The sequence below is a fragment of the Lepidochelys kempii genome, chromosome 3 (genome assembly GCF_965140265.1).
Source record: "Lepidochelys kempii isolate rLepKem1 chromosome 3, rLepKem1.hap2, whole genome shotgun sequence".
NCBI classification, from domain to species: Eukaryota; Metazoa; Chordata; order Testudines; family Cheloniidae; genus Lepidochelys; species Lepidochelys kempii.
In genome coordinates this window covers 90,462,886-90,488,152 of record NC_133258.1, presented here as the reverse complement: position 1 = coordinate 90,488,152, position 25,267 = coordinate 90,462,886, and the positions used below count along the sequence as shown (strand labels likewise).

Here is a 25,267-nt window from a genome sequence, read left to right as displayed (position 1 = left end):
TACATAATGACTTAGCCACTCCCAGTCTCTATTTAAGCCTAAATTAATAGTATCCAATTTGCAAATGAATTCCAATTCAGCAGTTTCTCGCTGGAGTCTGGATTTGAAGTTTTTTTTGTTTTAAGATAGCGACCTTCATGTCTGTGATTGCGTGACCAGAGAGATTGAAGTGTTCTCCGACTGGTTTATGAATGTTATAATTCTTGACATCTGATTTGTGTCCATTTATTCTTTTACGTAGAGACTGTCCAGTTTGACCAATGTAAATGGCAGAGGGGCATTGCTGGCACATGATGGCATATATCACATTGGTGGATGTGCAGGTGAACGAGCCTCTGATAGTGTGGCTGATGTTATTAGGCCGTGTGATGGTGTCCCCTCAATAGATATGTGGACACAGTTGGCAACAGGCTTTGTTGCAAGGATAAGTTCCTGGGTTAGTGGTTCTGTTGTGTGGTATGTGGTTGTTGGTGAGTATTTGCTTCAGGTTGCGGGACTGTCTGTAGGCAAGGACTGGCCTGTCTCCCAAGATTTGTGAGAGTGTTGGGTCATCCTTTAGGATAGGTTGTAGATCCTTAATAATGCGTTGGAGGGGTTTTAGTTGGGGGCTGAAGGTGACGGCTAGTGGCGTTCTGTTATTTTCTTTGTTAGGCCTGTCCTGTAGTAGGTGACTTCTGGGAACTCTTCTGGCTCTATCAATCTGTTTCTTCAGATATACCTTCAGATCAGAGGCACTGCTATGGGTACCCGCATGGCCCCACAGTATGCCAACATTTTTATGGCTGATTTAGAACAACGCTTCCTCAGCTCTCGTCCCCTAAAGCCCCTACTCTACTTGCACTATATTGATGACATCTTCATCATCTGGACCCATGGAAAAGAAGCCCTTGAGGAATTCCACCATGATTGCAACAACTTCCATCCCACCATCAACCTCAGCCTGGTCCAGTCCACACAAGAGATCCACTTCCTGGACACTACAGTGCTAATAAACAATGGTCACATAAACACCACCCTATACCGGAAACCTACTGACCGCTATTCCTACCTACATGCCTCCAGCTTTCACCCTGACCACACCACACGATCCATCGTCTACAGCCAAGCTCTGCGATACAACTGCATTTGCTCCAACCCCTCAGACAGAGACAAACACCTACAAGATCTCTGTCAAACTTTCTTACAACTACAATACCCACCTGCGGAAGTGAAGAAACAGATTGATAGAGCCAGAAGAGTTCCCAGAAGTCACCTACTACAGGACAGGTCTAACAAAGAAAATAACAGAACGCCACTAGCCGTCACCTTCAGCCCCCAACTAAAACCCCTCCAAAGCATTATTAAGGATCTACAACCTATCCTAAAGGATGACCCAACACTCTCATAAATCTTGGGAGACAAGCCAGTCCTTGCCTACAGACAGTCCCGCAACCTGAAGCAAATACTCACCAACAACCACATACCACACAACAGAACCACTAACCCAGGAACTTATCCTTGCAACAAAGCCCGTTGCTAACTGTGCCCACATATCTATTCAGGGGACACCATCACAGGGCCTAATAACATCAGCCACACTATCAGAGGCTCGTTCACCTGCACATCCACCAATGTGATATATGCCATCATGTGCCAGCAATGCCCCTCTGCCATTTACATTGGTCAAACTGGACAGTCTCTACGTAAAAGAATAAATGGACACAAATCAGATGTCAAGAATTATAACATTCATAAACCAGTCGGAGAACACTTCAATCTCTCTGGTCACGCAATCACAGACATGAAGGTCGCTATCTTAAAACAAAAAAACTTCAAATCCAGACTCCAGCGAGAAACTGCTGAATTGGAATTCATTTGCAAATTGGATACTATTAATTTAGGCTTAAATAGAGACTGGGAGTGGCTAAGTCATTATGCAAGGTGGCCTATTTCCCCTTGTTTTTTCCTACGCCCCCCCCCAGACGTTCTGGTTAAACTTGGATTTAAACTTGGTGAGTGGTCAGTTTGGATGAGCTATTGCCAGCAGGAGAGTGAGTTTGTGTGTGTATGGGGGTGGGGGGGGGGGGTGAGAAAACCTGGATTTGTGCTGGAAATGGCCCACCTTGATTATCATGCACATTGTAGGGAGAGTGGTCACTTTGGATGAGCTATTACCAGCAGGATAGTGAGTTTGTGTATGTGGTTTTTGGAGGGGGGTGAGGGGGTGAGAGAACCTGGATTTGCGCAGGAAATGGCCCACCTTGATTATCATGCACACTGTGAAGAGAGTTGTCACTTTGGATGGGCTATTACCAGCAGGAGAGTGAGTTTGTGTGTGGGGGGGTGGAGGGTGAGAAAACCTGGATTTGTGCTGGAAATGGCCCAACTTGATGATCACTTTAGATAAGCTATTACCAGCAGGACTGTGGGGTGGGAGGAGGCATTGTTTCATGATATCTGTGTGTGTATAATGTCTGCTGCAGTTTCCACGGTATGCATCCGATGAAGTGAGCTGTAGCTCACGAAAGCTCATGCTCAAATAAATTGATTAGTCTCTAAGGTGCCACAAGTACTCCTTTTCTTTTTGCGAATACAGACTAACACGGCTGTTACTTTGAAATCTGTTGATAAACAAATTTCTGAATACCCTGCCTCAGGTAAGCAAACTACTGTCTTCTCTGCAGAACTCATTGCACTGCACACTGAGGCTGCCTTCCCCTGAGGCTTGCAGTTTTTGGGGGGGCAACTCCCACCCTTGCCCCCCTCAAACTCTGTCTATGTATAGAAACTAGGATACTGGGTATGTGTTATATTCGCCTTACTGTTTAATAAAATGTTACCTTCTCTATGGTCCACTCAGGACATTTTGGAAATGGATTTCACTGGACAGTTGCATTCCTATCAGTGGTTAGCAGACTTTTTAAATACCAGGTTTTTCTTTCACAATTTACGAGGTAAAACACAGGAGGCCAGATTGTTAGGTTTCAGATTATTCAGTGTGTGTAAGTAAACCACTCCATTAGCTGCATTATCTCAACTTCAACCAACTTGAAAATTACACTTTCCTACTTTAGTTGACAGAATAATTGGCCTTGAGAGATATCATTTGTACTATGGGTTCAGAAAAGATAAATATAATCATATATTTGCCTGTTTTCACATAAAACAGAATGCATGTGTGTGTGTTCTGAAGAACTGGTAAATTGTACTAGACTTCTAGCCTCTTTGTCACCAGGGTATATTTCATTTGCTCACTGTTGGCATCTTACTTAAAGGTCATAGACCCCAAATCAAATTTCCACTTGATAAAAATGATAAGCACTCACCTTTATGTGCCTATGGTGTAAAGAGTTCATGATTTAAAATTGAAAGACTCTAAGAAATTCATGCCCTTAATGATACTCCTCTTTTTCTCTTATAATAGCATGGCAAGGTTTTCCTGATGACCCACGCCATTAGCAGGTGGTCAGAACCTTGCATTAAGCTACAGAAGTTCTGCAGACTCATTGTGGCAGAACTCTACCCTTGACATAAGGAAGGTAGCATGAGTGGTGGGTATAATAGGCCAGGGGATGCTCTGCCTCTCCTGGTGCTGCTGTGGCTGTAAGATCCCTGGTTGTGAGGTTTTGGGGGCGAGTTTTTGATTTATTTTGCTGCATGCAGGTTCCGGGGTGGCTGAGGAGGCAGTTTGTGCTATTCAGCTTCCTGGGTTCATCAGTAATCTTCCTGGACTCCAGGGAGATTATTGATGAACCCAGGAAGCTGAGTAGCAAATACTGCCTCCTCAGCCTCCCTGGAACCTACATGGGGTATAACAAAAGCTTCTTCCGGACCAGAGACGTTTTTCCCTAGCCTGCTTGGGGTCTTGGGAGAGGAGGTGCGGTGCGGCTGCAGCTGGCCTGAGGCTCCGCCAGCCGAGGGGTGTGTGTGCTTGTGGCTCCTCCATTTCGGGGGTGTCTTGGGGCTCTGGACATGGGGGGAGGGCAGAATGTGGAGAGCCAGGGCTAGCCTCCCTAAAGTGGGGCTCCATCCACTGCCCATGGAAGATAGGGGTGACACCCTTAGGAGAGGCAGCTAGGAGGTCTTGGATGAAACTCCTATGGACTGCCAAGTTCTAGGAGGAGATGACACCACACAACAAGAGCTTAGGATTTTCATGGTCTGATAAGAATAATGTTTGTTCACAATCCCTTTGCCTGGTGCCACTTACATTTATCTGTGTCTGGGTTCTGAGGGTGAGATAAGAGAAGCATCAGATGCTTCTGGAAGTTTCTTCTACTTATATACCTTTCAGCATATGGCAAAGGGCACAGATCCAATCTTTTTTACTAAGAAGTTGTACTGGGCTTCTTATGAAACGCTCTACTTCCTTGGAAACATGCCCTGACCCATCCTACCTTCCACTTGTCATAACAATGGCATGCATATAGTGTCCCTATCACCAGGTTACTGACATCCAACCTCTCCACAGATGTGCAGCACAACCTCAAGACATATGTAGCAGCCCGTCAGGTCACTCTGCTTCTGGGACTACAATAAGACTCTGTTTTCCCTCCCTCTTCCTGAATATATGTCTCAATCTGGCCCACCTTCAAGCAACTGGAGCACACTCTGTCCTCTAACTCTCCAGTTTGCCTCCCCCTCCCAATGGCAACAACTGTGTCTCCTTTTCACGTCTCAGCTTTCCATCCCACTCCAATGAAGCTCAGAGACAAAGTGCTGATATTTTGGAAGAACTTGCTTAAATACCCTGAGCAGCAGGGGAACTTGAATTTTGGCCAGCATAGCTGGTACATTATGCAGCACTGAAGGAGTTAATCAGATTTGGAGACCCAGGGTAAAATAATTAGCTCTGTGAATGACATGTACAGCCAGTCTGGAATATAAATATAGGAGAAGAGGATTTCATTTAATTAGTCCAGCACTTTGACACTTCTATACAATAGACTTATTTAGTTAACTTTTTAACTGACGATTTTGTCTAATCTGTGCTCCTTTGTTTGTTTGTTTTCTGAAAATGTCTAGTTTCACTAAGTTGAAGCTGAGCACCAAAAGTTCATTTTATATCTAACCTTATATTGATCTAAATCAAAGACTAATTTTGCTTCCACTGTGTTACTTCTTCTGGAAGATCTTCCACAGATATATAATAATTAAGCATTACGACATGGCAGGGAGTGTATATATCACACCACAGGTTGTATTATAAAATATTAAATTTTAACCACCCAAAGAATGCAGTAATTGCCCAGAGATGCTGTCTATGATGTCTTTTGCTATTACTGTGAAATGGAAATTACAATATACTGAAAAAAATTAGGAAGACTATTTGACGTGTATTTATTGGTAATTGTAGACTGGGCCTGTATTTTCCAAAGTAACTACTAGTGATTTTGGGTGGCCCCATTTTGGGGTACCCAAATTAAGACACCCACTCTCTGAAAATCAGGTTCCTGAAAGTTATGTCAAGTTGGGTACCAAAAAATTGAAGCATTTAAAATCACCAGTCATAATGTTTGAAAATTTAGGCCATGAACTGTGGATATAGTATTAATGACCGCCAATAAGAAAACTTCAGTTTTGTCTAGAATTCTGCTTTGCTTTGGCCATACAGTACTTGGTTTATGCCACTTGTGTATTCTGTTACGTTAGCATTCCCGTTTCAGATTTGGAGAATGCTGCTGATTTAGCAGCAAAGCAGAATTAATAGTGCTCTGAATTATGGTACGATAGCTGACTAGTGAGAGCAGAGACTTCACAAGAAGCTGAAAATTAGGTCCAATTAAGGGAACCAGAGAAGAGCTCCTGACTGAGATGAAATCTCTTAACAATAGAAACAATTTAGCAAAAACTAAACAAGGAAGAAAAACTGCACTTTGACCAGTGCACAGAGGCCACAGCTGACTGCTGACAGTCAGCCCAAGGTTTTGTTTTTTTTTAAAGACAGTCCTTTTACAAAGTCCTTTATATGGTGGCAATAATGATATTATAATGGACAGTGTGTGCCACATTCTGTTTTATTTGTACAAGAGAGTTTCCATTTCCACTTTTGAAATTGTTCATATTTTCACACACACAGTGCGGCAACACAACTAATGAGCAATCCTAAAACATGCTGTCTCACAAGAGGCCTGTGAGAGCAGACAAGCAGTGTAGGCACTCAATTGTCACAGGTGCTAGATTAACAGATTTTTTTTACAAGGTAAAGAAAAGATTTTAGTTTAATAACTTCATCTAACGTGGGAATGGAGTCACTAAGTCATCCCACCCCAAATTCTAGCATGTTTCTTCTCTCACAAGACCCCTGAGCAAGATAGCTCACCGTTGGCCCAGACACATTCTTTTTCTGGTAGACTGGTTCTTGTTTCCTGATGGAGATTCGTCTCCAGTTACAGTTTTGGATTTCATCTGCCCTTTACTGCCGTTTTAATGTTTAATATCCTGAATCCAAAATTTTCCAGATCTTGAATCCCAAGTTCTCCCAAACCATATGTGTTGAGGCCCATACACATTCCTGCTATCCCGAACAGGCTTTAAAAAGGGTCTATTGTATATATACTTTAACAATTGTGACAGGTTTCAGAGGAACAGCCGTGTTAGTCTGTATTCGCAAAAAGAAAAGGAGTACTTGTGGCACCTTAGAGACTAACCAATTTATTTGAGCATGAGCTTTCGTGAGCTACAGCTCACTTCATCAGATGAAGAACATCTGATGAAGTGAGCTGTAGCTCACGAAAGCTCATGCTCAAATAAATTGGTTAGTCTCTAAGGTGCCACAAGTACTCCTTTTCTTTTAACAATTGTGTAGCTGAGCAACTGCAGACTGCTTCATTCCCTTCTACCACCTGGTGGGGTATGGTTGCAACTGCAGCAGCATTCAAACTTGTACCTCAATATGACAACCTAATCTATTTATTGTGACATGCTGAATGTCCTCTCAGCATCCCCAAAAGAAGATCTTGCAATAGCACAGAAGATCACGCTTGTCAATAATTCCACTTGCCCTGGCTCATAACAAAGGACAGAGATGGCTGTGATGGAAGGAACTTTGATAGTTTTCCTCAGTCCCAATAAAGTTTTCCTTTATGGAGTCTTAAATCCAGCAAGATTCATAGATTCTAAGGCCAGATGATTGTGAACATCTACTCTGACCCCTGTAGAGCATAGCATAGGCCACAGAAATCCCACAAAATAATTCCTACACTGTATCTTTTAGAAAAACATCCAATCTTAATTTAAAAATTGTCAGTGATGGAGAATCCACCACTATCCTTCGTACATTGTTCCAAAGGTTAGTTACTCTTACTGTTAAAATTTTACACCTATTTCCAGTCTGAGTTTGTCTAGATTCAACTTCTAGCCATTGGATCGTGTTATGCCTTTCTCTGCTAGATTGTAGAGCCCATTATTAAATATAAATAAAGTATCCTGATGATCAGCCGGTATGGAGCTCGGGCATTTAGAAATTTGCTGTAGAGAAACCAAGAGCTATTCCTTTCCAGCTTCTCCCAGCAGGAGCTGCAGCAGTCAACATTGCAGAAATGCCTACTTAAGAGAGCTGGGACATATGGAAACCCTGATTCTAAACAAAATGAAGTAAATAAACAATGAATACAATTTAACGCTATCAGAAACTTAATTTTCACAGTGTGAGACAATAACAAGATTCTGTTATAACGTAAAACACAAAAATCCTTCTTCCAACTACAGTAGGGGTTTGCTAAGAATACACAGAATAATACTAGAACATAAAACTAAACTGACAACTTTCAGCCTGTGGATTAAAAAAGCATAGTGTAAGCAAGCAGCTAAAGATAAAAAGCAACACTGATAATTGCAGTCAATTATCAAAATATCAAAAGCCACTTTCTGGCCTTCCATAATATACCTGAGGTGTCATAACACATAAGCCAAAACATGTGGAATGAATGAATAATTTCTCACCTGTAATTTTGCCTTCTCCTAGTTGCTCTATGCCAGCATACATAATGGGTATAAGTGCTCCCACCAGCAAATGGATACGGGTAAAAAAGCAAAGTTGTGATACCCCTGCCCTAATAAAAGGGATGGCTAGCTTGGTCAGATTTACAAAGCAACAACTTTTCATTATTTCTAAATTATATATACTACCACATGGTATACCACCAGCCCACATGGCTCCCGCAGCCCAGCGCCCCCGGTGGCGGGAGGAAGAATTACATCACTTCTCGGCTGGAGCCCATCAAAGCCTCAGCAGGGAAGCGGGTTAACAACCGGTTCTAAAACTGCTTTAAAATTTAACAACCGGTTCGTGCTTACCGGCTCCAGCTCACCACTGCTGACAGGTATTTGTCTAACCTGCTCTTAAAAATCTCCAGTGGTGGAGATTCCACAACCTCCCTAGACAATTTATTCCAGTGCTTAACCATCATGACAGTTAGGAAGTTTTTCCTCATGTTCAACCTAAACCGCCCTTGCTGCAATTTAAACCCATTGCTTCTTGTCCTAGCCTCAGAGACTAAGAACAATTTTCTCCCTCCTCCTTGTAATAACCTTTTATGTACTTGAAAACTATTATCATGTCCCCCCTCAGTCTTCTCTTTTCCAGACTAAATAAACCCAATTTCTTCAATCTTCCCTTATATGTCATGTTTTCTAGACCTTTAATCATTTTTGTTGCTCTTCTCTGGACTTTCTCTAATTTGTCCACACCTTTCCTGAAATGTGGCACCCAGAACTGGACACAACACTCCAGTTGAGGCCTAATCAGTGCGGAGTAGAGTGGAAGAATTACTTCTCGTGTCTTGCTTACAATACTCCTGCTAATACATCCCAGAATAATGTTAGCTTTTTTTGACTCATATTTAGCTTACGGTTCACTATGACCCGAGATCCCTTTCTGCAGTATTCCTTCCTAAGCAGTCATTTCCCATTTTGTATGTGTACAACTGATTGCTCCTTCCTAACTGGAATACTTTGCATATGTCCTTATTGAATTTCATGCTATTTACTTAAGACCATTTCATCAGTTTGTCCAGATCATTTTGAATTATAATCCTAGCCTCCAAAGCACTTGCAACCCCCTCCAGCTTGGTATCATCCGCAAACTTTATAAGTGTACTTTATAATAGTATCAGGGCAGCCCTAACTAGTTGCAAGGTCCCATCATTCCTCTGAGGTTAAAAAAAAGGCATGCAGGGGAAATGTTAGATACAGAAAAAGCCCTGCAAAGAAGGTGCACTACCTACCTCCAGCCATCATCCTGATAGGTATCCGAAGAGATATGTATGTGGCAAGGGTTGGGAAAGGCCCTCAGTGTACAGCATCCCTATGTGTGGGAATATAGATGTTGACAGTCCAACAACCAGCCTTGGTACCAGTAAGCAACCGAGTTACCATTCCAGTGAATCAAATACTGCACAACACCCACCGTGACAGAGGATAGTGAAAATGAAAAAAATTCTATTCAAATTATTAAGCCCAACAGCAGGTGACTAACCAGAAACAGCAGGGATAAGAGGAAAAGAAAAAATGATGTTCAGATAGATGATAGGCAACTAGATATGAGCTACAATGTAAACACCCCAAGCTTTTCACACAATATATACTAGCCTTTATCAGCATTAATACATGTGACAGAGGGCCACTTGCATAGTGGAAGCCATTTGGGTAGGATCACAGCAGGGTGTCAGTGGACAAACTAAAAGCCATGAGGTCAGTAGGTGTGTTGTCTCAGACAGTGGTATCCATTCAGTAAAGAGCAACAGAAACAAAGGAACCATAAAAACCATTCAGCTCCAGGGTAGTCATGACAGTAATTTACACTGAATACTAACAGTTTGTGTCATCACGAAGGAGAACACTGTAGTTTAGCAATGATCTCTCTACTGAACCTAGCCTTCAGGAGTGTTGGACTTATGACATAGTACTGCTGACATAACAAATATGAGAGGTACTCCAACAGCCGTGTCTTTGCTCTGTCCTACTATACTATCAAAACTGCATAAAGTAAAGCTGCCCTGGGCTTCTGCACTCTTTGCTCTCCTAGCACCTTTTCACAATTTTCTTTTCCTGGAGGAGCCTGTGGGGCATCTGAATTTCTTCTGGCCATACTTCCTGCTTAATTAAATCATGTTCATATAGATGATTCCACACGTATTACAAGATTCTCTACTCACTTTACGGCAATTTTACATTGCTCAGGTGGTGTAAAGGATCTAATCTGGCTGTAAATTCCCCTCACAAATTCCCTCGGCATAAGGGAACTCTCTATTCAGTATGTGTGTGCCAGTTCTGGGTCTGTGCCTTTGCCTCTATTTCCCTTCACTGTAAACACAGCCCTTTAAGAGCCATTTGTCCCGATTCTCCACTTCCTTACATTGTTTCACACTGATATAATTCTATTGACTTCAATAGAATTACTTCAGATCTGCAAAAAGGTAAGTCAGAGGCGAATCAGTTCCCCACTTTTAATAAAAACCCATTACTTATTCCTGGGGGAATTCTGCACCAAAAAAATTAAAAATTCTGCACACAATATTTTAAAATTCAGCAAAATTCTGAATATTTTATTTGTCAAAATAATACAATATAATCATGTAAATTTCACTTATTTTGGTAATTTATTTCAAAATACATGTCAGCAACTATGTCTGTAAGAATACAGACACACACAGAAATTTCCCCAGGAGTAGAGAGTTAAAGAAACACCTACGACAACCCAGTTCCTGTTTCTCTGCCCCTTCCCCCCCAGAGGCCAGCTGCGGGCCCCCACCCTGGTCCAGACACCTGCACCTCCTCCCCTCAGCCCCCCCGAGACCAGCTGCAGGGCCTCCCCATCCCAGACACTTGCACTCACTACCCAGCAGAACCCAGCCGCAGGGCACCCTCACAGCCCAGACACCCGCACCCCATCCCCCCAGAGCCCAGCTGCGGGGCACCGCCCCCCCCAGCCCAGAAACCCATACCCCCTACCCCCAGAGTCAGAGAGCCAGAGTGAGAAACAGCCTGATGCTGGGTCCAGGGCTGGTATGGAGTTTCCTGCATGCTGCCTTCTTCCTTCAGGGTGTACCAGGAACTGCAGCTGCTGGGAACCCTCCAGCTCCATCCCCCTCCCCCCCCCCCCCCCCCCACAGCAGTGTTTTCTATTTATGAGCTGGGGTCTGCTGGGTCCAGCAGCCCCTAATGGCAGCCAGCAGCTCTCCAGTCCATTTCTGCAGAGTTAAAAGGAAATTCTGCACAGAACATTAATTCTGTGCAAATTCTGCATCGCACAGTGGTGCAGAATTCCCCCAGGAGTAATTACTGACCAAATTATCTGCTGATGTAAACTCCACCAATGTTAACGGAGCTACATCCAATTACACTAGCAGTGAATCTGGCCCTATATATCTGTAAGATTTTAGTCAAACATTTAGTCTGACTTTAATAGGCTTTGGATCAGGTTCTTTCAGCACTGAACAACACTGATCCAGTCTGCAATCTTCTTACCACTTCAAATACAGTGAACTTCTAATTTTCTAGCTGCCAGAAAAGCCAGCAGACACTGGAGATTAATTTCTCAGGAATCAGAGAAATGTTCCTCCTGAATGATCCTGTCTCACACTGTTTCTTATATTCAGACAGCCACTTCATTTGCCTTAATATCCCCCTTGCTTTTGTGCTTTAAAAATTTGGGGTGTGGGGCAAAGAAGGTGGTTAAAATAGCAGAGTAAGTGTTATAAAACACTTGTATTATAAAACAAACGTGGAAGTCATTAAGCAGTGTACATTCAACAGCATGATAAAATTCCTGCAGTCTTACTGAGAAAGAAAACCAAAAAACATAAATAAAAACAATACCTTGCCTTCCCCCTCAGAATTCCCTGTCAATAATGGCTGACAACTTGCCTTACTTGTTAGGAGTGGTTGGTATTTTCACAGATCAGTGGACACATTCTAGAGTTTAGTTCTGCCTGGCATTTTTTTCTTCTCATGATGCTTGTACTACAAGGAAATCTAACATCTGCCATTCTTGGATTCTCTTGTGGCTTAAGATGGATAGAATCAGAATGACCACAATCAGACCCAGTGCTGTACCTCTGACTTATTGAAATGATGAGAAGATAGCAGCTCCCTCATGCGTGATTGTGTGTGTTTTTAGCAAGTAACAGATTCCATCTTTAATGAAGAAAACAGGGCTAAACCTCACTTTGCAAGAAATAAATATTTCTACATTAGTCACAAGAACCAGAAAAGTGGCAGAATGCTTGAATGGTGCAGCATATGTAGTGTGTGCAGTTGCTTGCAAAAACAGGAAGAAAAACCTGCTTGCACATATTGAGAAAGGGACTCAGAACTTAAGCGGGTTTTTTTCTCATCCTAATTAACTGCAGTCAACAATACCGAGCAAACCAGGTAGAATCACCCTTCCGCCTACTTCTCTCTGCCTCTGTGTTAGCACTTCAGGTGCAGGAATTTGTAGGTGCAATGGTAAGAGAGATAACCATGAGGTGAAGTTGTGCAGAGAGTGAAAAGAATTCAGCAAGAAAGTGACGATGATGAGATCTTGCAGTACAGCTGTGGCCATTATTCTATATGTGAGGCTGGATTTGATTCAGGACTTTAAAAAAAATCATGGTTCAGTGCACAAATATATATCTTTTGAAATCTGTGTATTTCTACCAGAGCGTGTTACACTCCCAACCAGGAACAAGTTTATAACTGGAGTTGAATTAAACTTAGCGTAAAATCAAACAAACAGAGCTTGCACAAGAAGCCTCCTCGCTGCTCAGTCCAATCAGAGCACACAGAACTCTGCAGCTGCATCTAGAACATCCCCTTTAACTCCCTTAGAAGACCTACAATCCTTAAAGGGACAGGGCACAGGTAAATGCAACCCTGACATCCCCTTATGAGTAAAATACTCCCTCCTCGTAAATGTAACGTCATCCTGACATTTCTAAGAACAAATTATAACATACAGTCCATTCATTTGACTTATTAGCAATTACCCATGAGTTTCACAAACTCATAACTATCATTCTCAACTGAGTCTTTAGGTCTCTCTTGTTTCTCAAGTTCTGGTACTGGTGGTGGAAAATTCTGTGTCTCTCTTCAGTTTATTTCACATTAAGCAGGAAGTTTCTGTGGCAATTTTAGTTCTCCTATCCAACAGAATAGCCATTTCTGAGCAGCTTAAATTTCCAAAGATATTCCTTTCTTGTGAAATAACAATTCCTATATGATCAATGGTATAACCATTGTAACTCCAAATCACTGAGCATATGGCAAGCTATTTAGGAAAGCATCTATTAAATTAACATAATAATAAACTATTCTGAACTATAAAACACTTTGTTCAGCACAATATCCATATCATAAGTCAATATCACATCATTTACAAATATTACTTCAGCTTGGATAGAATGCAGGATAAAGTATAGGAATAGGTACTTGGTATTGCATATTACAAACATGGGGGCAACCCCATGTTTCATTCATCTGTCCAACAGTTGAATTTAGACATGGATAAGCATGCCTAACTATTCACAGATCACATCTGTGGGGCTCTTTTCTCTCTAGTTGGGCAACCTCGTGTGTCAGTGGACTGTTCTGGTGATCTGTCCTCTTGCACGCTACTGATTTCAAATTCCATTGTCACATTTGGCTTTCATGTCTTTCAACAGCTGGTGTGAATGTCACATCAATCTCATCAGCAGTTTCCAAGTTTTACAGGATCATGCTCATTTCCCAGATACTGATAGAATGTTTCTGCCTTTGGATTCAGAGTCCTTGTGCCATAGACAGCATACAGTAACATCCGATCATGTAATTCATCTTTACTCTCACCATCAGATCATTGGGGTCCAAATTCTTGTTTTCGTTCTGATTTCTTATTGTGCTAGTTAGCCTTGTTTTCTATGTCTTCCGCTGTGTCGGTTTAGAGGGTGGTTTTATATCTAATGGTAACAAGTCACAGTGAAGTAAAAGATTGTCTGCCAAATGATTAAGTAAGATATAGCTAGATAATCCTGGCTAGTGGTCCACATCCACACACCGCAGAGGATGGTGAAAAACCCCAAGGTCACTGCCAATCTGACCTGAGGGAAAATTCCTTCCCACCTCACATAGAGTGATCAGTTAGATGCTGATCTAAGCAGCCAGACAAGTACCTGAGATAGAATTATTGGTACCATCTCACAGCCCTTGCCCACCCTACCCAATGTCCCATCTCCAGCCATGGCCATTCCTGGTGCTTCAGAGAAAGGAGATTAAAAACAACCCTCCCAGAATACATTGGGGAGAATATCTTCCTGACTTCTGGATGTGGGTGGCTGAAATGCTGAAGCATGAGCATTTAGGAATGTAAGAACAAACTGGAAGTGAGTCCCAGGGCTGTTGAGCCCTGCCCCCTACCATCACAAGTAATCCCATCATACAAGCACACTCATAAATTTGTCCAGCTCTCTTCAAACTAATTAAGTTGTTTGCCCCACAATTTCTCTCCTATCAGGCCAAAATCCCATAGAAACTCTACAGCTATCTGTTAGCTGTTCACTCTGCTCCTAAATATCCCATCTCTTCATGTAGTTCTTGATATGCCTGCCTTTTGTAATTTTCAGGTAATAACAGTTAATTTCGTAAGTTGGTTTTCAATAAAGTATTCCATCGTACCCAAATGCAACTGATACCATTCATACATAAGAGTGGTGATCTTACACATCCTTCTATGTTCTCTTGGTTATTTGGTTTGTGCCCCAAGAACTTATAACAAAAAATTATATAAAATCGCTGGATCTTCCTTCTTAGCTGCCAAAATGTCTCCCCATGTGTTACGAATTACACCTGGTAGGACACGCATACAACTGCCGCGAATTACACCTGGTAGGACACGCACACAAATAATGTGAATTACACCTGGTAGGACACGCACACAAATAATGTGAATTATACCTGATAGGACACGCACACCAATGCTACGAATTACACCTGGTAGGACACGCACACCAATGCTACGAATTACACCTGATAGGACACGCACACCAATGCTGCGAATTATACCTGATAGGTCACACACAGTTCGAATCTAGGCTGAGGCACAGAAACAAAGTCCACAACTGCAGAGTTCCCAAAAGACACTAAGTTTATTACGCTTGAGCGTGGTGCCCCCCTGCTAGCCAGGAGGGGACCCTGAATACAGATTATACAAAGGTTATATACTTTTTAGCAAAGCATGTTGCCCTCGTGCATCGGAAACCTTAGCCAATAAACAAACCCTTGTCTTATCTACCACCTATCCCTGCTTGGTGCATTCCTCATGCTATACCAGTATGTTAATTACACAGTATGGTCCTAAAGCCATGCATCAGTAACTTTTATTATCAGAATGGGAGGCCTCACATCAAGGCCAAGAGACAGGGAGTTAGAGACTAACAAAAACCAGATACTGGGAGTCAAGGCAGGCTGGAGACAAGGAGGAGGATTTTCACAGGGATTCAGTATCTAAGGATCACTCCTCCTAGTGTATGATGTGCTGGCATTTAAACAAAGGTGGGCCCCAAACCAAAATGGAGTCACATGTGCTAACTTTTCCTTAACACCATGTAATAGGCTTTATGGTGTATTTAATGCCCACAGAGAAGTCTTCTATAGCCAAATAATTTGCATTTATAGTTGCTAACCAAGATACCTTGACATTTCTTCATACACCCAGTGACTGTAAGACAACATTAACAACAGTTTTGGTGGTCTCTTCTGTGCACTCTGTCATATATTTTTTAATATGAAAGGGCATTCCAGATAGAACATCTACCTCCATATTATATTTCCCTGGATGATCTCAACTTTGCAGTAAGAGACACAGCTAATTCTGATGTAAACCAGTGGGCAATGCTGTTCAACCTGGCAGGGGTGAATACAGGTCAGCGGATTATCACTGTAAACCATAAAGGATTGTGCATAGCAGAGGGAGTCACAAATTTTGTCAATTACAGCCCATATCACAGCTAGAAACTTCAGCTTTCTTAAGTTAAGATAATTCTTCTGAGATCTAGTTAGTGTCCTTGACCCATAAGCAATGACTCTTTGTTTACCTTCCTAACATTGCTACAAGACCCAGCCCCTTATTGGAAGCATTTACTTGAAGGATAAAGGGTACTTTTGATGGTGTTGTGGGTCAGATTCTATTGTCAACAAATCATAGAAGAGCTTTGCTATCTGCAAAATGTTTTGAATGTACCTTTGATAGTAGGTGAGGAACCCAGCAGGTTGTGAGTGCTTACTGGTGGTGCTTACTGGTTTCTCTGCAAAAGCACAAACTGCCAAGATGACATCAGGATCCACCTTGTAACCTTCGGCAAGGTAACGTACCTCTTAATGAGGTCATGTTTAAAAGCGTTCAGCTTGATTCCATGCTTCTGTAACTGTTTCATTAGTCTCCTTACATTCTCCATGAGTTCTTCATAAATGCCACTGTAAACAAGGACATCATCCAGGTTTGGAGTATACTCTTCATCCCTAAGTTCCGCAAAGCAATCTTCCAAACCCTGCTGGAAGGCAGCAGGTGCATTTGTTAAACCAAATGGAATTGTAAATCATTTTATACAGGCTCAAGGAGTAATGTGAGGTGACAGCTTTGTCTAGCCATGGAACCCTGAGGATAGGCCTCCCTTGGTCTAAGATAGAAAACCAACATTGAATTCATTCAGAACATCTTTGAGTCCAGGGATGGACTGTCTCTCTCGTATTGTTTTACTATTCAATTCCTGATAATCTACACAGATAATCTTACACTACAATGCCTTTTCTGAACATGTAACACAGGTGAGGAATAGGATGACTTTGATTTTGTGATCCATACCCTGATTAGAAAATCTTGCAGATATTCATTTACTTTTTTATACAGTGGATAAAGTACTTAGATGCAAGTCTTCTGTACATGTTGCTGGTTGTTGATATGCATCTGCAGACTAGGGATCTGTCCCATATCACCATCATATCAGGAGAAAGCTTTAAAATCCTCCTTCAGTATTTGCTGGACCATTTTCCTTTGCATCTCTTTATGGCTCAGGTTCACTGCCACTTCAAACAGATCTCAATCATCCCCTCTACCTAGAGGCAGTTCTCATTTTGCTGGTTAGTCCTTGACCCTTGGTATTACCACTTCTCTCTTTTGATACACTTGCCACCTGTAAGGTTTTTATTTTTTGAGCATCGATTGGAATTTCAGATTTAATCTGCTGTAAATTTCCAAGCAAAATTCATCCTTTCACAATGATGTCACATTTTGATGAGTTACTCACAGAGATATTTATCTGGCAAAATAATCCTTTTAGGTGTTTTGACTAGTGTTTCTTTTCTGTCCAAATCCTCAGTCCACTGAGCAGCAAGATCTGGCTCAAACATTGCTGTTAAATTTTCAATATCCAGGCCTGTGTGAGCCCAGCATATTACAGTAGAGGTTTATCCTTTGGGGATAATTATATCCCTCCTCCCCACTTTTAAGCATGCACAGATTTTCTGAATTTTGCTTCTGATGGGGTTCTCAAGAGCTTCCACTTTTTCCAGGCCACCATGAGGAAATACTGGTGCCTCATCAGGTGTATTGTAGCAGTGGTGTTTGACTATCTCCTCAATAATATTGTAGGCAATTATCAAAGCCTCTAATTTATGTGGACTCACCAGCACAGCAACAGTCAAGTTGTCATTATCTTTGCTTAATTAGAACTGGATTGCAATCTATCCTTTATAAGGGATGTTGTTCCATTGGAAGCTTTAAAATCAAGCCTATCCTCTAGCTCCAGTAATTCTTCAAGATCCTTATGGTGTGTCCCTGAGAGATTATCTTGCACCCACTGAATTGAGACCATGCATATTTGTGCCCCAGTGTCCCATACCATTTGAATTTGTACTTTATTGAGAAAACACCACACCACACGTCTCTTTCCAACTCAGTTAGCTACTCTGGTTTGCTGCTTGGATGTTAGATGGCGAAAGTAGACTGCTCCTGGTGAACCAGATGCAGTGTAAGCTTTGTCCCAGCTCTCTTGTGATTTGCTGGCACAGGATCCTGACTGGTAGTGTTCTTTACTGGCCTCTCCTAGATTGCTTGCAGCTACCATGTCCTCTTCCCTTGGGTTGCCTGTCTGCATGTCTGCTCCTACCATTATAGGCACTTTTGACACACTCCTAGACAGCTTCTTTAATATGTTAATTTCAGCATTCACATCTTTGAATTCATCAATAGTGCCCAGTAGTTCCCTTGTCTCATTCATCAATGAGTCACCTTTGGAGACTTCTTTTCCCTCCGGAGGAGGTCCTGCTTTACTCTTTTGACCTGTGCTCTTTGTAAGGTGACTGCACAGAATTACATTCTACTGCCTTAGCATGTACTTCCTCCCCAGCTTCTGATGTGTCTCTACCTCATTGCTTACAGCAGCGTGCAGCTTCTCAAACAAGGTCTCATCTGCAACCCCCGTAATCTTTTTCATAAGGTCGTATCACAGACCGAATATTTTCACTCTGCAATCCTGTCAGGACTGAATGGAAGAATGTGTTTTGTACAAGGACAAGGTCATATCTCAGGTCAGAATCAACTTCTTGTGAGGCAAATAATACTTTTGTGTCAAATCAAGTGCTCAGACTAGAAAATCCTCAGATGTCTCTTCTGGCTCTTGTGCTGCTCTTGAGAGCTGCAGGTAAAGTTCAGTTGCAACTTTTTCCTTAAGATGACCTCAGTTTTAGCAGGCTGAGATTAGTACCACCACCCCCCAAGAAGCTCCTGAGGCAAACTTCCCTAATCAAAACTTCCATTATCTCTTCCTCAGTATACCTCTTTCAAATCCCACTTTCAATGTGATAATCCAAACTGTTCAGGCTTAATTTAAAGAGACTAGGTGGGTTAGGTAATATTTTTTATTGGACCAACTTTTGTTGGTGAAAGAGACAAGCTTTTGAGCTACACAAAACTATTCTTCCGGTTGAGGAAAGATACTCAGCAATGTCACAACTAAATACAAGGTGGAACAAATTGTTTAGCATAATTTGTTACATATTTTAAGGGACCATTGAAGGTGAAGCGGCCCATTAACGCTCCTGCAGTCATAGGACAAAAGAAGGTGGGGTGACTGGGTTACAAATTATTGTAATATGCCATAAATGCCGTCTTTATTAAGACCATGATTTTTAGTGTATAGCAAATTTATGAATTAAGATCCTGGGTTCGTCTTTTGAAGGTGTTGCACAGGTTTCCTTTGGAGGATGAGGCTTAACTTGTCCTTTTGGTGGGACTCCCAATTTGTTCTGTTATTTTAAAGCCTTTCTTTAAATTTGGTTCTGCTTTCTGGGGCAGGGGTGACAGATTTTCTACCGTGGGTTAGCTTTTAATTTCTTTCATGCTTTTCTGAAATTGTATTCCACGTCATTTTAATTTTTCAGCATACTGTTTCTGAATGGGCTCTACTTCAGTTGTTTCAGTTTGCTCCTCTCTGATGTAGCAGTGAGGTGTAAAATCTTATCTTTTAATGCCAGCAGTGTAGACAGTCCCTGATCTTCCAAATCTTCCTTCTCATTTATGTGGGTGGCTTCCTATTTATTGGAATAAAACAAAACAGATTTTTGTTGCTCTTTCACTGCAACTTGTCCCAGAAATTCTCAGAGAGACACAAACTGCTCTTAAATGCTCATCCTTTAGCTGAGAAGAATTTTTATAGATCTCCTTGTGAAGGTCCCTCTAATTCTCTCCCAGCCATAGTGCTTGCAAACAATTACATCTTCCCAGGCAGCTTTTTCTGGAACAATCTACAGCAGCTTCCAGGTAGGTTCATCTCTCAAAGAGGTAAGATCATGACAATTCAGTCTCTCCTGCCCCAGCTTGCCAGGCATTACACTCCCAGACCAGAGAGAGTTTTAAAACTGGAGTTTTATAAAGACTAGTATTAAACAAACAAACAAACAAACACAGCTTGCATAAACCCTCATTGCTATTCAGTCCTTTCAAATCACACATACAATTCTGCTGCCGCCAGAGCTGTCCTCTTTGACCTCTTCTGTAGATTTTCAGCCCTTAAAGGGACACTGGCATCCAGATGCTTATTCATTTGTGCATCAAGTATCATCAAAAATATTTTCCTATGTTTCACATGTAAAGACTTTTAGGAGCTGTTACTGTAAGCAGCAATCTGATAATAGCTGAAGGGCTTGTAAAGACCTCAAAGGGATCAATCAGTTACCATAAAAATCCCATCAACCATATTCCATATAAAAACAAAAGAAACAACATACCAGTGTCAACCATCCCTTTTGCTTCAGCAGCAAGAGATGCTATTCAAGTAGATCTCACACAGGCTGTGTGGAAGGGGGAAGTACCATACTTCCTGCACAGCATTGTGTCCTCTTTTACAACGCAGCAGATGCCCCGCTATGAGGGCTCCAGAGGGATCTGATTTGTAGAGAGAGGACATGGTCGTCTTGCACCCGGAGATGGCAGATACCTACTCCGGTATCTGTGCCTAAGCTAATATTTATTTGAAGGAACATTCAACCTAGGGTCCTCTCCTGGACTCATTTCAGAGGAAGAGGGTTTCTGCAGGCTTGAGGTCACTGACTGAGGGAAGAGAGGCTGGAGGAAGAGTGCGCAGAAGCCAGCCTTTTGCAGACTAGGGCTCGCAGACCTCCAATGCCAAAATCCACAGGATTTGGAGCTTCACCCGCTACTTCGTTTGAAGCTAACTGTGTTCCCTCCCCACTGTGTATATGTCTGCTAGCCGGGAGGAAATGGAGAGGAGCATGGATGAGAGTATCATGTATACTGTCTATTTAGGAGGAACATTGCTTCCTTTCAGGGCCAGCTCTAGGATTTTTGACGCCCCAAGCAAAAAAATGTTTGGCCGCCCCCACTTTTTTTCATGCCCCTCCGCCCCCGGCTCTGCCCCAACTCCACCCCTTCCCAACCCGTTCCCCAAATCCCCGGCCCCGCCTCCTCCCCCGGGCGTGCCGCATTTCCCCCCCCACGTTCCTTCCTGCGGCAACCCCCCCCTCCCTGCAACCCTCCGCCCTAGCTCACCTTTACTCCGCTTGCTCCCCTGAACATGCCGACACTCCACTTCTCCCGCCTCCCTCTCAGGCGAGGGAGAGGCAGCACGTTCAGGGGAGTAGGTGGAGTGGAGGTGAGCGGGGGTGGGAGCGCAGGAAGTAACAGGAGGGGGGTAGAGGAGCTGCTCCCCACCCCAGCTCGCCTCTGCTCCACCACCACCGTCTTCTCCGAGCGCACTGCTGCTCGGCTTCTCCCTCCCTCCCTCCCAGGCTTGCTGCAGTGAGGGGGGAGAAGCCGAGCGGCGGCAGCGCGCTCAGGGGAGCAGGCGGAAGCGGAGCGGAGGTGAGCTGGGGTGGCAGGGGCATATTTCTAGGGGTGGCATGGTCGGCGCCGGAATGCCGCCCCAAGCACCTGCTCGTTTTGCTGGTGCCTACAGCCGGCTCTGCTTCCTTTAGCTTAAGAACAAGATCTGTAAAACAACTCCACAGGGTCAACTGCCTGGAATTTACTGGCCCATTTATGCCTTTTCTGTCAGTATTTCCAGAGGACAGGTTTGGCCCATAGATAATGAAGAGAAATCATTCAGACTGAAACATTCTGGGTCAAATCCTGCTCAGACTGAAGTTAATGGCAGAACTGCCACTGACTTCAGTAAGAGCAATGTCAGGTCCTCTGTGAATTTAAACACATGTTGCCAAGGTAAGTTGTTTCCCTACAATTTCTGTGCTCATCTTGGACATGCTGAGTAAATATTTTAATATTTGAGCAAACCTTCAAACAACAGAAACAATCAGAATTTGATAATAATATGATGCAACATGCTCTTAGTGTAATATGCAAATATCGGTTCATAGCATTCCTATTTGCTCAGCAGCTTCCCTATTAAAAATGATTATGTGAACTCCATACATGGGTAAGCACACCATGATACCCATCAGGATTATTTCATCATGTGAGCCTTACCTCTTTCAATGCATGGCAATTCACAATGTATTTGAATTTGACTAAGCACTGAAATAACAAATGGAGCAAGAGACATTCATTTGCACTTTAGGTGGATTCCTCAAATTTCCTGTTATCATTCCCACCATTTTTAGCTGACCCCATGTCTGAGAATGCCAATCTAAGGCCCTGTAGTTAGGCAGCTCTCTCTCCTTCACCACTTCAAATACTATTTGCACTGCTTACATGTAGGAAAGAAGGATGGAGAATAGCAATGCAGAGGATTGGAGTCAGGAAGTGGGGATCAGATTCTGAGCTGCATCAGAGTAGTACTCAGTGCAGTTCAGCATGAGGAAGGGCAAGCTCTTTCACACCTCAGAAGCCTTAGGATTCTGGGGGTAGCATGGACTGGCCCACCATAAATTAAAGCAGTCCTGTCTTACACTTTGCTACTCACATGCCAAGGGGCTGTTCTGGCAGGCAGGAATACTTAGAATACAGAGTCACTCAAGCTACCCTTCTTCTTCCCCAGCTGTGCTAGACGATAGGAAGGGGGTGACTGAGAGCTCCTGTGCTGGCTCTGTGCCACACGGGGATTCCCATTACTCAAGGGGAATTCCCAGGTGGCAGTTCTGTGCACAATTGGAGACAGTGGGTCACACAGTAGTCCATATGACTTCTTATCCTGACTGTCAGCAAGGTTGAAACTCTTTGTCCATCTGAAATGGAGCTGCAAGCTACACATTGTTCAAAATGGTTGAGTTACACCAAATGTTTGAGGTATGCCTTGCAATTTTAACCCAATGCAACAACATTGCCCAGAAACATAATTTTTCTGCTCTTCCAATAGAATTCATGCCTCTCCCGAATGTCCTCTCTGCCAACAGCGATGAATGTGCCTCAGAACCAGGGACTATGGCCATAACCAGTGAAAAACGTCTTCCCTGTACCCACTGTGAACTTGACCATTTCAAACTTGCACTGTTTTGTATTCACTCCACTGTGTGAACTCATTTCCACATTCTGTCACTGCAGCAGATTTTACTTACTCCCAGCAGTTGAACAAATAAAATAAAATACTTAAACAGCAACAGATTTTATCCCTAGCTAGACCTCTTCTCACAGGCACCAGCTTCCAATTTTCCTCAGGGGTGCTCAACCCCGCTCAACCCCAAGCTCCACCCCCACTCCACCTCTTCCCCCACACTACCATACCAACCCCACCTCTTCCCGCCCTACCCCTGCCCCACCTCTTTCCACCCAGTTCCACCCCCTCCCCCGAGAGTGCTCTGTCCCTGCTCCTCCCCTTAGCACCTCCTGCATGCCATGGAACAGCTGATCGTGGAGGGCAGGAGGCGCTGGGAGGGAGTGAGAGGAGTTGATCAGCAGGGCTGCCCGTGGGCAGGAGGGCTGGGGGGTGCTAAGCACCCACTAATTTTTTTCTGTGGGTGCAGCCCTGGAGCACCCATGGAGTCGAAGCATATGCCTCTTCTGAAGGGAAAACAACTGCAGAGTCAGGTCTTCTTTGAGGTCTAAATCAATTAATCAGAAAGTCTACCAGAACTGCACCTAAGGCCATACCTACACTATAGATTTCTGCCAGCATACCAATGTCAGTCAGAAGTGTGATTTCTGTGCTGGCAGAAGCCACTCATGTGGATACACATATACCTGCAAAACTGCACTTTACCAGTATAGCTTGTTTCCCTCCAAGGGATGGGGAAGAAGGAGGAGGAGGAGGAGGAGGAGGAATAAGCTATGCCAGTAAAAGCACAGTTTTGTTAGTGTAAGCTGAGTCCACACTGGGAGTACTTTGCCAGTACAGAGTACTAGTTCCTAAACTGGTAAAGTACTCCTAGTGTAGACATGGCCTCAGTTATGAAGGCTTCAGCAGTGATAGATGTCTGCATCTGAGCTCCTTTTCACACAGTGAGATCGGAGTTCAAGAGAATTCTAACAAATTGGTAATTTCAAATCCTGTTTTTCATTGCCACTTGACAATTTAAAAGCCTAGATGTTTCTTGAGCAAATTTTAAAACAAAGTTTACTCTGGCTACTGGGAGTCTCTATTTATTTTTGGCCTGTCATTGCTGTACACCTAGCAAAATGCCTCCTCTGCCACTGGATAACATTGATCTCCTTCCCTAGTGCACTTTTCTTGGTGTCAGATTTTTCCCCTAGAAGCTTGTACACAGTTTCCATTAATTGTAATGAGAGTTTCCATGTATGGAACAAAGGTAGAATGTGACATAGAGAATGAGGTTTTATATGACAGCAAAGTTTTTAGAACTAATTTTGAAGAAGTTATTGCAACCGGAAAAGGAGAAGTTTAATTTTGGCTGACTTGGGTCTGGCCTGAGATAAGAATTAGGAATACCTAGACATCAGGAACCAGCTTGGATTAGCTGGGTTTCAATATGCACTCTGGAATAATTACTGTGTAATTGGTAATTGTTTTGGATTGTTATTAAAGCTTTCAGCTGAATGTTACTTGTTTGTTTTATGGATTAGTGTGTTTTGTTTAATTGGTGTAAAGAATTACTGTTGTGGTGTTATCAGCTACTGCTGCTGCTTGCTGAAAAATTCTCTAAACGATATTTGTGATTTGAACAAAGTCTCCCATACAAGTAAATCTACATACAAAAATGTCACTATTAAAGCCAGCCCAAGATAGTCTACACATGCATGTTATGTTTGATATTCAGGCCATCAGTGGCTCTTGCCTCCAAACACAACTTTGCAAGAGAACTCGCAGTGGAGAATGTGTGTGTGCCATTTCTTTAAATCAGTAGTAGAACACTGGGTAAAAGGAGGGCTAGGGAAGTTTCGAGGCAGACACTCTACTGTAAAGCAGAAGGAGAGAACCAGAAACTTTAGGAACTATACTGTTTTCCTTATTGTGACCTTTTCTGAGTTCTTTCCCATTATCACATGAGAAAGCTGTCATGCACCAGTTACCTTCTAAAAGGGTGGAAGGGAGTGAAACAAAATATTTTGAAAGTAAGTTTTGCTACCTTGATACCCTCACTTAAAGGGACATGATCAATTAGAAATCTAATCAAGTACAAACAATGAGTTCAATGTGATTTCAGGCCCCTCTGCCACCTGCTAATGTTTGGTTACAATCACATTTCCATTTAAAAAATAAAAACCTCTTCCCTGCTGATGTGTGAAATACCAACACAAACAAAATGGGTTACTGACTATACAGTATAGTGAAAGCAACTACAACGCAACTGAGTGAAATTCACTCTGTGATGTTAACCCCATGTTTTTCATAGAAGTATTGTTGTGATATGAATATAGCAAAACTAAGATATGTTTCATGCAAGATGGGTCATGTGAGATATCACT

At 42.7% G+C, this 25,267-nt stretch overlaps 1 protein-coding gene across 1 annotated transcript in view; it reads right to left on the bottom strand.

Moving 5' to 3' along the window:
- The window catches only part of SLC35F1 (solute carrier family 35 member F1), a 388,655-nt gene that overhangs the window by 199,537 nt on the left and 163,851 nt on the right, over positions 1-25,267 (bottom strand). The window lies entirely within an intron of this gene.